The sequence below is a fragment of the Salvelinus namaycush genome, chromosome 17, assembly GCF_016432855.1.
Source record: "Salvelinus namaycush isolate Seneca chromosome 17, SaNama_1.0, whole genome shotgun sequence".
In the NCBI taxonomy this organism is placed as follows: domain Eukaryota; kingdom Metazoa; phylum Chordata; class Actinopteri; order Salmoniformes; family Salmonidae; genus Salvelinus; species Salvelinus namaycush.
Genome location: NC_052323.1, coordinates 25,816,496 through 25,832,333, shown reverse-complemented (window position 1 = coordinate 25,832,333; position 15,838 = coordinate 25,816,496).

The window sequence follows — 15,838 nt, the reverse complement described above, 5'->3', positions numbered from 1 at the left end:
AAGGCCCGTCAATGTTATAGTATATATAGCATGTGGCCTGTAGCAAGGCCCATCAATGTTATAGTATATATAGCATGTGGCCTGTAGCAAGGCCCATCAATGTTATAGTATATATAGCATGTGGCCTGTAGCAAGGCCCGTCAATGTTATAGTATATATAGCATGTGGCCTGTAGCAAGGCCCGTCAATGTTATAGTATATATAGCATGTGGCCTGTAGCAAGGCCCGTCAATGTTATAGTATATGGCATGTGGCCTGTAGCAAGGCCCGTCAATGTTATAGTATATATAGCATGTGGCCTGTAGCAAGGCCCGTCAATGTTATAGTATATATGGCATGTGGCTTGTAGCAAGGCCCGTCAATGTTATAGTATATGTAGCATGTGGCCTGTAGCAAGGCCCGTCAATGTTATAGTATATATAGCATGTGGCCTGTAACAAGGCCCGTCAATGTTATATTATTTATAGCATGTGGCCTGTAGCAAGGCCCATCAATGTTATAGTATATATGGCATGTGGCCTGTAGCAAGGCCCATTAATGTTATAGTATATATAGCATGTGGCCTGTAGCAAGGCCCATCAATGTTATAGTATATATAGCATGTGGCCTGTAGCAAGGCCCGTCAATGTTATAGTATTTATAGCATGTGGCCTGTAGCAAGGCCCGTCAATGTTATAGTATATATAGCATGTGGCCTGTAGCAAGGCCCATCAATGTTATAGTATATATGGCATGTGGCTTGTAGCAAGGCCCATTAATGTTATAGTATATATAGCATGTGGCTTGCAGCAAGGCCCGTCAATGTTATAGTATATATAGCATGTGGCCTGTAGCAAGGCCCATCAATGTTATAGTATATATAGCATGTGGCCTGTAGCAAGGCCCGTCAATGTTATAGTATATATAGCATGTGGCCTGTAGCAAGGCCCATCAATGTTATAGTATATACAGCATGTGGCCTGTAGCAAGGCCCGTCAATGTTATAGTATATATAGCATGTGGCCTGTAGCAAGGCCCATCAATGTTATAGTATATATAGCATGTGGCCTGTAGCAAGGCCCGTCAATGTTATAGTATATATAGCATGTGGCCTGTAGCAAGGCCCGTCAATGTTATAGTATATATAGCATGTGGCCTGTAGCAAGGCCCATTCATGTTATAGTATTTATGGCATGTGGCCTGTAGCAAGGCCCATTCATGTTATAGTATATATAGCATGTGGCCTGTAGCAAGGCCCATCAATGTTATAGTATATATAGCATGTGGCCTGTAGCAAGGCCCGTCAATGTTATAGTATATATAGCATGTGGCCTGTAGCAAGGCCCATCAATGTTATAGTATATATAGCATGTGGCCTGTAGCAAGGCCCATCAATGTTATAGTATTTATGGCATGTGGCCTGTAGCAAGGCCCATTCATGTTATAGTATATATAGCATGTGGCCTGTAGCAAGGCCCATCAATGTTATAGTATATATAGCATGTGGCCTGTAGCAAGGCCCGTCAATGTTATAGTATATATGGCATGTGGCCTATAGCAAGGCCCATCAATGTTATAGTATATATGGCATGTGGCCTGTAGCAAGGCCCATTAATGTTATAGTATATATGGCATGTGGCCTGTAGCAAGGCCCGTCAATGTTATAGTATATATAGCATGTGGCCTGTAGCAAGGCCCGTCAATGTCATAGTATATATAGCATGTGGCCTGTAGCAAGGCCCGTCAATGTTATAGTATATATAGCATGTGGCCTGTAGCAAGGCCCGTCAATGTTATAGTATATATGGCATGTGGCCTGTAGCAAGGCCCATCAATGTTATAGTATATATAGCATGTGGCCTGTAGCAAGGCCCGTCAATATTATAGTATATATAGCATGTGGCCTGTAGCAAGGCCCGTCAATGTTATAGTATATATAGCATGTGGCCTGTAGCAAGGCCCGTCAATGTTATAGTATATATAGCATGTGGCCTGTAGCAAGGCCCGTCAATGTTATAGTATATATAGCATGTGGCCTGTAGCAAGGCCCGTCAATGTTATAGTATATATGGCATGTGGCCTGTAGCAAGGCCCATCAATGTTATAGTATATATAGCATGTGGCCTGTAGCAAGGCCCGTCAATGTTATAGTATATGGCATGTGGCTTGTAGCAAGGCCCGTCAATGTTATAGTATATATAGCATGTGGCCTGTAGCAAGGCCCGTCAATGTTATAGTATATATAGCATGTGGCCTGTAGCAAGGCCCGTCAATGTTATAGTATATATAGCATGTGGCCTGTAGCAAGGCCCGTCAATGTTATAGTATATATAGCATGTGGCCTGTAGCAAGGCCCATTAATGTTATAGTATATATAGCATGTGGCCTGTAGCAAGGCCCGTCAATGTTATAGTATATGGCATGTGGCTTGTAGCAAGGCCCGTCAATGTTATAGTATATATAGCATGTGGCCTGTAGCAAGGCCCGTCAATGTTATAGTATATGGCATGTGGCTTGTAGCAAGGCCCGTCAATGTTATAGTATATATAGCATGTGGCCTGTAGCAAGGCCCGTCAATGTTATAGTATATATAGCATGTGGCCTGTAGCAAGGCCCATCAATGTTATAGTATATATAGCATGTGGCCTGTAGCAAGGCCCGTCAATGTTATAGTATATATAGCATGTGGCCTGTAGCATGGCCCGTCAATGTTATAGTATATATAGCATGTGGCCTGTAGCAAGGCCCGTCAATGTTATAGTATATATAGCATGTGGCCTGTAGCAAGGCCCATCAATGTTATAGTATATATAGCATGTGGCCTGTAGCAAGGCCCGTCAATGTTATAGTATATGGCATGTGGCTTGTAGCAAGGCCCGTCAATGTTATAGTATATATAGCATGTGGCCTGTAGCAAGGCCCGTCAATGTTATAGTATATGGCATGTGGCTTGTAGCAAGGCCCGTCAATGTTATAGTATATTATAGCATGTGGCCTGTAGCAAGGCCCGTCAATGTTATAGTATATATAGCATGTGGCCTGTAGCAAGGCCCGTCAATGTTATAGTATTTATAGCATGTGGCCTGTAGCAAGGCCCGTCAATGTTATAGTATATATAGCATGTGGCCTGTAGCAAGGCCCATCAATGTTATAGTATATATGGCATGTGGCCTGTAGCAAGGCCCATTAATGTTATAGTATATATGGCATGTGGCCTGTAGCAAGGCCCGTCAATGTTATAGTATATATAGCATGTGGCCTGTAGCAAGGCCCGTCAATGTTATAGTATTTATAGCATGTGGCCTGTAGCAAGGCCCGTCAATGTTATAGTATATATAGCATGTGGCCTGTAGCAAGGCCCATCAATGTTATAGTATATATGGCATGTGGCCTGTAGCAAGGCCCATTAATGTTATAGTATATATAGCATGTGGCCTGTAGCAAGGCCCATCAATGTTATAGTATATATGGCATGTGGCCTGTAGCAAGGCCCATTAATGTTATAGTATATAAGGCATGTGGCCTGTAGCAAGGCCCATCAATGTTATAGTATATATAGCATGTGGCCTGTAGCAAGGCCCGTCAATGTTATAGTATTTATAGCATGTGGCCTGTAGCAAGGCCCGTCAATGTTATAGTATATATAGCATGTGGCCTGTAGCAAGGCCCATTAATGTTATAGTATTTATAGCATGTGGCCTGTAGCAAGGCCCATTAATGTTATAGTATATATGGCATGTGGCCTGTAGCAAGGCCCGTCAATGTTATAGTATTTATAGCATGTGGCCTGTAGCAAGGCCCATCAATGTTATAGTATATATGGCATGTGGCCTGTAGCAAGGCCCATCAATGTTATAGTATATATAGCATGTGGCCTGTAGCAAGGCCCATCAATGTTATAGTATATATGGCATGTGGCCTGTAGCAAGGCCCATCAATGTTATAGTATATATAGCATGTGGCCTGTAGCAAGGCCCATTAATGTTATAGTATATATAGCATGTGGCCTGTAGCAAGGCCCATCAATGTTATAGTATATATAGCATGTGGCCTGTAGCAAGGCCCATCAATGTTATAGTATATATAGCATGTGCCCTGTAGCAAGGCCCGTCAATGTTATAGTATATAGCATGTGGCCTGTAGCAAGGCCCATTAATGTTATAGTATATATAGCATGTGGCCTGTAGCAAGGCCCATTAATGTTATAGTATATATAGCATGTGGCCTGTAGCAAGGCCCATTAATGTTATAGTATATATAGCATGTGGCCTGTAGCAAGGCCCATTAATGTTATAGTATATATGGCATGTGGCCTGTAGCAAGGCCCATTAATTTTATAGTATATATAGCATGTGGCCTGTAGCAAGGCCCATTAATGTTATAGTATATATAGCATGTGGCCTGTAGCAAGGCCCATTAATGTTATAGTATATATGGCATGTGGCCTGTAGCAAGGCCCATTAATGTTATAGTATATATGGCATGTGGCCTGTAGCAAGGCCCATTAATGTTATAGTATATATAGCATGTGGCCTGTAGCAAGGCCCATTAATGTTATAGTAGATATGGCATGTGGCCTGTAGCAAGGCCCATTAATGTTATAGTATATATAGCATGTGGCCTGTAGCAAGGTCCATTAATGTTATAGTATATATAGCATGTGGCCCGTAGCAAGGCCCATCAATGTTATAGTATATATAGCATGTGGCCTGTAGCAAGGCCCATCAATGTTATAGTATATATGGCATGTGGCCTGTAGCAAGGCCATCAATGTTATAGTATATATGGCATGTGGCCTGTAGCAAGGCCCATTAATGTTATAGTATATATGGCATGTGGCCTGTAGCAAGGCCCGTCAATGTTATAGTATATATAGCATGTGGCCTGTAGCAAGGCCCATCAATGTTATAGTAATATAGCATGTGGCCTGTAGCAAGGCCCGTCAATGTTATAGTATATATAGCATGTGGCCTGTAGCAAGGCCCGTCAATGTTATAGTATATATAGCATGTGGCCTGTAGCAAGGCCCGTCAATGTTATAGTATATATGTCATGTGGCCTGTAGCAAGGCCCATCAATTGTTATAGTATATATAGCATGTGGCCTGCAGCAAGGCCCGTCAATGTTATAGTATATATAGCATGTGGCCTGTAGCAAGGCCCGTCAATGTTATAGTATATATAGCATGTGGCCTGTAGCAAGGCCCGTCAATGTTATAGTATATATAGCATGTGGCCTGTATCAAGGCCCGTCATGTTATAGTATATATGGCATGTGGCCTGTAGCAAGGCCCATCAATGTTATAGTATATATAGCATGTGGCCTGTAGCAAGGCCGTCAATGTTATAGTATATGGCATGTGGCTTGTAGCAAGGCCCGTCAATGTTATAGTATATATAGCATGTGGCCTGTAGCATGGCCCGTCAATGTATAGTATATATAGCATGTGGCCTGTAGCAAGGCCCGTCAATGTTATAGTATATATAGCATGTGGCCTGTAGCAAGGCCCATCAATGTTATAGTATATATAGCATGTGGCCTGTAGCAAGGCCCGTCAATGTTATAGTATATGGCATGTGGCTTGTAGCAAAGCCCGTCAATGTTATAGTATATATAGCATGTGGCCTGTAGCAAGGCCCGTCAATGTTATAGTATATATAGCATGTGGCCTGTAGCAAGGCCCATCAATGTTATAGTATATATAGCATGTGGCCTGTAGCAAGGCCCGTCAATGTTATAGTATATATGGCATGTGGCCTATAGCAAGGCCCATCAATGTTATAGTATATATGGCATGTGGCCTGTAGCAAGGCCCATTAATGTTATAGTATATATGGCATGTGGCCTGTAGCAAGGCCCGTCAATGTTATAGTATATATAGCATGTGGCCTGTAGCAAGGCCCGTCAATGTCATAGTATATATAGCATGTGGCCTGTAGCAAGGCCCGTCAATGTTATAGTATATATAGCATGTGGCCTGTAGCAAGGCCCGTCAATGTTATAGTATATATGGCATGTGGCCTGTAGCAAGGCCCATCAATGTTATAGTATATATAGCATGTGGCCTGTAGCAAGGCCCGTCAATATTATAGTATATATAGCATGTGGCCTGTAGCAAGGCCCGTCAATGTTATAGTATATATAGCATGTGGCCTGTAGCAAGGCCCGTCAATGTTATAGTATATATAGCATGTGGCCTGTAGCAAGGCCCGTCAATGTTATAGTATATATAGCATGTGGCCTGTAGCAAGGCCCGTCAATGTTATAGTATATATGGCATGTGGCCTGTAGCAAGGCCCATCAATGTTATAGTATATATAGCATGTGGCCTGTAGCAAGGCCCGTCAATGTTATAGTATATGGCATGTGGCTTGTAGCAAGGCCCGTCAATGTTATAGTATATATAGCATGTGGCCTGTAGCAAGGCCCGTCAATGTTATAGTATATATAGCATGTGGCCTGTAGCAAGGCCCGTCAATGTTATAGTATATATAGCATGTGGCCTGTAGCAAGGCCCGTCAATGTTATAGTATATATAGCATGTGGCCTGTAGCAAGGCCCGTCAATGTTATAGTATATATAGCATGTGGCCTGTAGCAAGGCCCATTCAATGTTATAGTATATATAGCATGTGGCCTGTAGCAAGGCCCGTCAATGTTATAGTATATGGCATGTGGCTTGTAGCAAGGCCCGTCAATGTTATAGTATATATAGCATGTGGCCTGTAGCAAGGCCCGTCAATGTTATAGTATATGGCATGTGGCTTGTAGCAAGGCCCGTCAATGTTATAGTATATAGCATGTGGCCTGTAGCAAGGCCCGTCAATGTTATAGTATATATAGCATGTGGCCTGTAGCAAGGCCCGTCAATGTTATAGTATATATAGCATGTGGCCTGTAGCAAGGCCCGTCAATGTTATAGTATATATAGCATGTGGCCTGTAGCATAGGCCCGTCAATGTTATAGTATATATAGCATGTGGCCTGTAGCAAGGCCCGTCAATGTTATAGTATATATAGCATGTGGCCTGTAGCAAGGCCCATCAATGTATAGTATATATAGCATGTGGCCTGTAGCAAGGCCCGTCAATGTTATAGTATATGGCATGTGGCTTGTAGCAAGGCCCGTCAATGTTATAGTATATATAGCATGTGGCCTGTAGCAAGGCCCGTCAATGTTATAGTATATGGCATGTGGCTTGTAGCAAGGCCCGTCAATGTTATAGTATATATAGCATGTGGCCTGTAGCAAGGCCCGTCAATGTTATAGTATATATAGCATGTGGCCTGTAGCAAGGCCCGTCAATGTTATAGTATTTATAGCATGTGGCCTGTAGCAAGGCCCGTCAATGTTATAGTATATATAGCATGTGGCCTGTAGCAAGGCCCATCAATGTTATAGTATATATGGCATGTGGCCTGTAGCAAGGCCCATTAATGTTATAGTATATATGGCATGTGGCCTGTAGCAAGGCCCGTCAATGTTATAGTATATATAGCATGTGGCCTGTAGCAAGGCCCGTCAATGTTATAGTATTTATAGCATGTGGCCTGTAGCAAGGCCCGTCAATGTTATAGTATATATAGCATGTGGCCTGTAGCAAGGCCCATCAATGTTATAGTATATATGGCATGTGGCCTGTAGCAAGGCCCATTAATGTTATAGTATATATAGCATGTGGCCTGTAGCAAGGCCCATCAATGTTATAGTATATATGGCATGTGGCCTGTAGCAAGGCCCATTAATGTTATAGTATATAAGGCATGTGGCCTGTAGCAAGGCCCATCAATGTTATAGTATATATAGCATGTGGCCTGTAGCAAGGCCCGTCAATGTTATAGTATTTATAGCATGTGGCCTGTAGCAAGGCCCGTCAATGTTATAGTATATATAGCATGTGGCCTGTAGCAAGGCCCATTAATGTTATAGTATTTATAGCATGTGGCCTGTAGCAAGGCCCATTAATGTTATAGTATATATGGCATGTGGCCTGTAGCAAGGCCCGTCAATGTTATAGTATTTATAGCATGTGGCCTGTAGCAAGGCCCATCAATGTTATAGTATATATGGCATGTGGCCTGTAGCAAGGCCCATCAATGTTATAGTATATATAGCATGTGGCCTGTAGCAAGGCCCATTAATGTTATAGTATATATAGCATGTGGCCTGTAGCAAGGCCCATCAATGTTATAGTATATATAGCATGTGCCCTGTAGCAAGGCCCGTCAATGTTATAGTATATATAGCATGTGGCCTGTAGCAAGGCCCATTAATGTTATAGTATATATAGCATGTGGCCTGTAGCAAGGCCCATTAATGTTATAGTATATATAGCATGTGGCCTGTAGCAAGGCCCATTAATGTTATAGTATATATAGCATGTGGCCTGTAGCAAGGCCCATTAATGTTATAGTATATATGGCATGTGGCCTGTAGCAAGGCCCATTAATGTTATAGTATATATAGCATGTGGCCTGTAGCAAGGCCCATTAATGTTATAGTATATATAGCATGTGGCCTGTAGCAAGGCCCATTAATGTTATAGTATATATGGCATGTGGCCTGTAGCAAGGCCCATTAATGTTATAGTATATATGGCATGTGGCCTGTAGCAAGGCCCATTAATGTTATAGTATATATAGCATGTGGCCTGTAGCAAGGCCCATTAATGTTATAGTATATATGGCATGTGGCCTGTAGCAAGGCCCATTAATGTTATAGTATATATAGCATGTGGCCTGTAGCAAGGTCCATTAATGTTATAGTATATATAGCATGTGGCCCGTAGCAAGGCCCATCAATGTTATAGTATATATAGCATGTGGCCTGTAGCAAGGCCCATCAATGTTATAGTATATATAGCATGTGGCCTGTAGCAAGGCCCGTCAATGTTATAGTATATATAGCATGTGGCCTGTAGCAAGGCCCGTCAATGTTATAGTATATATAGCATGTGGCCTGTAGCAAGGCCCATCAATGTTATAGTATATATAGCATGTGGCCTGTAGCAAGGCCCGTCAATGTTATAGTATATGGCATGTGGCTTGTAGCAAGGCCCGTCAATGTTATAGTATATATAGCATGTGGCCTGTAGCAAGGCCCGTCAATGTTATAGTATATATAGCATGTGGCCTGTAGCAAGGCCCATCAATGTTATAGTATATATAGCATGTGGCCTGTAGCAAGGCCCGTCAATGTTATAGTATATATGGCATGTGGCCTATAGCAAGGCCCATCAATGTTATAGTATATATAGCATGTGGCCTGTAGCAAGGCCCATTAATGTTATAGTATATATGGCATGTGGCCTGTAGCAAGGCCCGTCAATGTTATAGTATATATAGCATGTGGCCTGTAGCAAGGCCCGTCAATGTCATAGTATATATAGCATGTGGCCTGTAGCAAGGCCCGTCAATGTTATAGTATATATAGCATGTGGCCTGTAGCAAGGCCCGTCAATGTTATAGTATATATGGCATGTGGCCTGTAGCAAGGCCCATCAATGTTATAGTATATATAGCATGTGGCCTGTAGCAAGGCCCGTCAATATTATAGTATATATAGCATGTGGCCTGTAGCAAGGCCCGTCAATGTTATAGTATATATAGCATGTGGCCTGTAGCAAGGCCCGTCAATGTTATAGTATATATAGCATGTGGCCTGTAGCAAGGCCCGTCAATGTTATAGTATATATAGCATGTGGCCTGTAGCAAGGCCCGTCAATGTTATAGTATATATGACATGTGGCCTGTAGCAAGGCCCATCAATGTTATAGTATATATAGCATGTGGCCTGTAGCAAGGCCCGTCAATGTTATAGTATATGGCATGTGGCTTGTAGCAAGGCCCGTCAATGTTATAGTATATATAGCATGTGGCCTGTAGCAAGGCCCGTCAATGTTATAGTATATATAGCATGTGGCCTGTAGCAAGGCCCGTCAATGTTATAGTATATATAGCATGTGGCCTGTAGCAAGGCCCGTCAATGTTATAGTATATATAGCATGTGGCCTGTAGCAAGGCCCATTAATGTTATAGTATATATAGCATGTGGCCTGTAGCAAGGCCCGTCAATGTTATAGTATATGGCATGTGGCTTGTAGCAAGGCCCGTCAATGTTATAGTATATATAGCATGTGGCCTGTAGCAAGGCCCGTCAATGTTATAGTATATGGCATGTGGCTTGTAGCAAGGCCCGTCAATGTTATAGTATATATAGCATGTGGCCTGTAGCAAGGCCCGTCAATGTTATAGTATATATAGCATGTGGCCTGTAGCAAGGCCCATCAATGTTATAGTATATATAGCATGTGGCCTGTAGCAAGGCCCGTCAATGTTATAGTATATATAGCATGTGGCCTGTAGCATGGCCCGTCAATGTTATAGTATATATAGCATGTGGCCTGTAGCAAGGCCCGTCAATGTTATAGTATATATAGCATGTGGCCTGTAGCAAGGCCCATCAATGTTATAGTATATATAGCATGTGGCCTGTAGCAAGGCCCGTCAATGTTATAGTATATGGCATGTGGCTTGTAGCAAGGCCCGTCAATGTTATAGTATATATAGCATGTGGCCTGTAGCAAGGCCCGTCAATGTTATAGTATATGGCATGTGGCTTGTAGCAAGGCCCGTCAATGTTATAGTATATATAGCATGTGGCCTGTAGCAAGGCCCGTCAATGTTATAGTATATATAGCATGTGGCCTGTAGCAAGGCCCGTCAATGTTATAGTATTTATAGCATGTGGCCTGTAGCAAGGCCCGTCAATGTTATAGTATATATAGCATGTGGCCTGTAGCAAGGCCCATCAATGTTATAGTATATATGGCATGTGGCCTGTAGCAAGGCCCATTAATGTTATAGTATATATGGCATGTGGCCTGTAGCAAGGCCCGTCAATGTTATAGTATATATAGCATGTGGCCTGTAGCAAGGCCCGTCAATGTTATAGTATTTATAGCATGTGGCCTGTAGCAAGGCCCGTCAATGTTATAGTATATATAGCATGTGGCCTGTAGCAAGGCCCATCAATGTTATAGTATATATGGCATGTGGCCTGTAGCAAGGCCCATTAATGTTATAGTATATATAGCATGTGGCCTGTAGCAAGGCCCATCAATGTTATAGTATATATGGCATGTGGCCTGTAGCAAGGCCCATTAATGTTATAGTATATAAGGCATGTGGCCTGTAGCAAGGCCCATCAATGTTATAGTATATATAGCATGTGGCCTGTAGCAAGGCCCGTCAATGTTATAGTATTTATAGCATGTGGCCTGTAGCAAGGCCCGTCAATGTTATAGTATATATAGCATGTGGCCTGTAGCAAGGCCCATTAATGTTATAGTATTTATAGCATGTGGCCTGTAGCAAGGCCCATTAATGTTATAGTATATATGGCATGTGGCCTGTAGCAAGGCCCGTCAATGTTATAGTATTTATAGCATGTGGCCTGTAGCAAGGCCCATCAATGTTATAGTATATATGGCATGTGGCCTGTAGCAAGGCCCATCAATGTTATAGTATATATAGCATGTGGCCTGTAGCAAGGCCCATTAATGTTATAGTATATATAGCATGTGGCCTGTAGCAAGGCCCATCAATGTTATAGTATATATAGCATGTGGCCTGTAGCAAGGCCCATCAATGTTATAGTATATATAGCATGTGCCCTGTAGCAAGGCCCGTCAATGTTATAGTATATATAGCATGTGGCCTGTAGCAAGGCCCATTAATGTTATAGTATATATAGCATGTGGCCTGTAGCAAGGCCCATTAATGTTATAGTATATATAGCATGTGGCCTGTAGCAAGGCCCATTAATGTTATAGTATATATAGCATGTGGCCTGTAGCAAGGCCCATTAATGTTATAGTATATATGGCATGTGGCCTGTAGCAAGGCCCATTAATGTTATAGTATATATAGCATGTGGCCTGTAGCAAGGCCCATTAATGTTATAGTATATATAGCATGTGGCCTGTAGCAAGGCCCATTAATGTTATAGTATATATGGCATGTGGCCTGTAGCAAGGCCCATTAATGTTATAGTATATATGGCATGTGGCCTGTAGCAAGGCCCATTAATGTTATAGTATATATAGCATGTGGCCTGTAGCAAGGCCCATTAATGTTATAGTATATATGGCATGTGGCCTGTAGCAAGGCCCATTAATGTTATAGTATATATAGCATGTGGCCTGTAGCAAGGTCCATTAATGTTATAGTATATATAGCATGTGGCCCGTAGCAAGGCCCATCAATGTTATAGTATATATAGCATGTGGCCTGTAGCAAGGCCCATCAATGTTATAGTATATATGGCATGTGGCCTGTAGCAAGGCCCATCAATGTTATAGTATATATGGCATGTGGCCTGTAGCAAGGCCCATTAATGTTATAGTATATATGGCATGTGGCCTGTAGCAAGGCCCGTCAATGTTATAGTATATATAGCATGTGGCCTGTAGCAAGGCCCATCAATGTTATAGTATATATAGCATGTGGCCTGTAGCAAGGCCCGTCAATGTTATAGTATATATAGCATGTGGCCTGTAGCAAGGCCCGTCAATGTTATAGTATATATAGCATGTGGCCTGTAGCAAGGCCCGTCAATGTTATAGTATATATGTCATGTGGCCTGTAGCAAGGCCCATCAATGTTATAGTATATATAGCATGTGGCCTGCAGCAAGGCCCGTCAATATTATAGTATATATAGCATGTGGCCTGTAGCAAGGCCCGTCAATGTTATAGTATATATAGCATGTGGCCTGTAGCAAGGCCCGTCAATGTTATAGTATATATAGCATGTGGCCTGTATCAAGGCCCGTCAATGTTATAGTATATATGGCATGTGGCCTGTAGCAAGGCCCATCAATGTTATAGTATATATAGCATGTGGCCTGTAGCAAGGCCCGTCAATGTTATAGTATATGGCATGTGGCTTGTAGCAAGGCCCGTCAATGTTATAGTATATATAGCATGTGGCCTGTAGCATGGCCCGTCAATGTTATAGTATATATAGCATGTGGCCTGTAGCAAGGCCCGTCAATGTTATAGTATATATAGCATGTGGCCTGTAGCAAGGCCCATCAATGTTATAGTATATATAGCATGTGGCCTGTAGCAAGGCCCGTCAATGTTATAGTATATGGCATGTGGCTTGTAGCAAGGCCCGTCAATGTTATAGTATATATAGCATGTGGCCTGTAGCAAGGCCCGTCAATGTTATAGTATATATAGCATGTGGCCTGTAGCAAGGCCCGTCAATGTTATAGTATATATGGCATGTGGCTTGTGGCAAGGCCCGTCAATGTTATAGTATATGTAGCATGTGGCCTGTAGCAAGGCCCGTCAATGTTATAGTATATATAGCATGTGGCCTGTAGCAAGGCCCGTCAATGTTATATTATTTATAGCATGTGGCCTGTAGCAAGGCCCATCAATGTTATAGTATATATGGCATGTGGCCTGTAGCAAGGCCCATCAATGTTATAGTATATATAGCATGTGGCCTGTAGCAAGGCCCGTCAATGTTATATTATTTATAGCATGTGGCCTGTAGCAAAGCCCATCAATGTTATAGTATATATGGCATGTGGCCTGTAGCAAGGCCCATCAATGTTATAGTATATATAGCATGTGGCCTGTAGCAAGGCCCATCAATGTTATAGTATATATAGCATGTGGCCTGTAGCAAGGCCCGTCAATGTTATAGTATTTATAGCATGTGGCCTGTAGCAAGGCCCGTCAATGTTATAGTATATATGGCATGTGGCCTGTAGCAAGGCCCATCAATGTTATAGTATATATAGCATGTGGCCTGTAGCAAGGCCCGTCAATGTTATAGTATATATAGCATGTGGCCTGTAGCAAGGCCCGTCAATGTTATAGTATATATAGCATGTGGCCTGTAGTAAGGCCCGTCAATGTTATAGTATATATAGCATGTGGCCTGTAGCAAGGCCCATCAATGTTATAGTATATATAGCATGTGGCCTGTAGCAAGGCCCGTCAATGTTATAGTATATATAGCATGTGGCCTGTAGCAAGGCCCGTCAATGTTATAGTATATATGGCATGTGGCCTGTAGCAAGGCCCGTCAATGTTATAGTATATATGGCATGTGGCCTGTAGCAAGGCCCATCAATGTTATAGTATATATAGCATGTGGCCTGTAGCAAGGCCCGTCAATGTTATAGTATATATAGCATGTGGCCTGTAGCAAGGCCCATCAATGTTATAGTATATATAGCATGTGGCCTGTAGCAAGGCCCGTCAATGTTATAGTATATGGCATGTGGCTTGTAGCAAGGCCCGTCAATGTTATAGTATATATAGCATGTGGCCTGTAGCAAGGCCCGTCAATGTTATAGTATATGGCATGTGGCTTGTAGCAAGGCCCGTCAATGTTATAGTATATATAGCATGTGGCCTGTAGCAAGGCCCGTCAATGTTATAGTATATATAGCATGTGGCTTGTAGCAAGGCCCGTCAATGTTATAGTATATGTAGCATGTGGCCTGTAGCAAGGCCCGTCAATGTTATAGTATATATAGCATGTGGCTTGTAGCAAGGCCCGTCAATGTTATAGTATATGTAGCATGTGGCCTGTAGCAAGGCCCGTCAATGTTATAGTATATATAGCATGTGGCCTGTAGCAAGGCCCATCAATGTTATAGTATATATAGCATGTGGCCTGTAGCAAGGCCCATCAATGTTATAGTATATATAGCATGTGGCCTGTAGCAAGGCCCGTCAATGTTATATTATTTATAGCATGTGGCCTGTAGCAAGGCCCATCAATGTTATAGTATATATGGCATGTGGCCTGTAGCAAGGCCCATCAATGTTATAGTATATATAGCATGTGGCCTGTAGCAAGGCCCATCAATGTTATAGTATATATAGCATGTGGCCTGTAGCAAGGCCCGTCAATGTTATAGTATTTATAGCATGTGGCCTGTAGCAAGGCCCGTCAATGTTATAGTATATATAGCATGTGACCTGTAGCAAGGCCCATCAATGTTATAGTATATATGGCATGTGGCTTGTAGCAAGGCCCATTAATGTTATAGTATATATAGCATGTGGCTTGTAGCAAGGCCCGTCAATGTTATAGTATATATAGCATGTGGCCTGTAGCAAGGCCCGTCAATGTTATAGTATATATAGCATGTGGCCTGTAGCAAGGCCCGTCAATGTTATAGTATATATAGCATGTGGCCTGTAGCAAGGCCCATCAATGTTATAGTATATATAGCATGTGGCCTGTAGCAAGGCCCGTCAATGTTATAGTATATATAGCATGTGGCCTGTAGCAAGGCCCATCAATGTTATAGTATATATAGCATGTGGCCTGTAGCAAGGCCCGTCAATGTTATAGTATATATAGCATGTGGCCTGTAGCAAGGCCCGTCAATGTTATAGTATATATAGCATGTGGCCTGTAGCAAGGCCCGTCAATGTTATAGTATATATAGCATGTGGCCTGTAGCAAGGCCCGTCAATGTTATATTATTTCTAGCATGTGGCCTGTAGCAAGGCCCATCAATGTTATAGTATATATAGCATGTGGCCTGTAGCAAGGCCCATCAATGTTATAGTATATATAGCATGTGGCCTGTAGCAAGGCCCATTCATGTTATAGTATTTATGGCATGTGGCCTGTAGCAAAGCCCATTCATGTTATAGTATATATAGCATGTGGCCTGTAGCAAGGCCCATCAATGTTATAGTATATATAGCATGTGGCCTGTAGCAAGGCCCGTCAATGTTATAGTATATATAGCATGTGGCCTGTAGCAAGGCCCATTCATGTTATAGTATTTATGGCATGTGGCCTGTAGCAAGGCC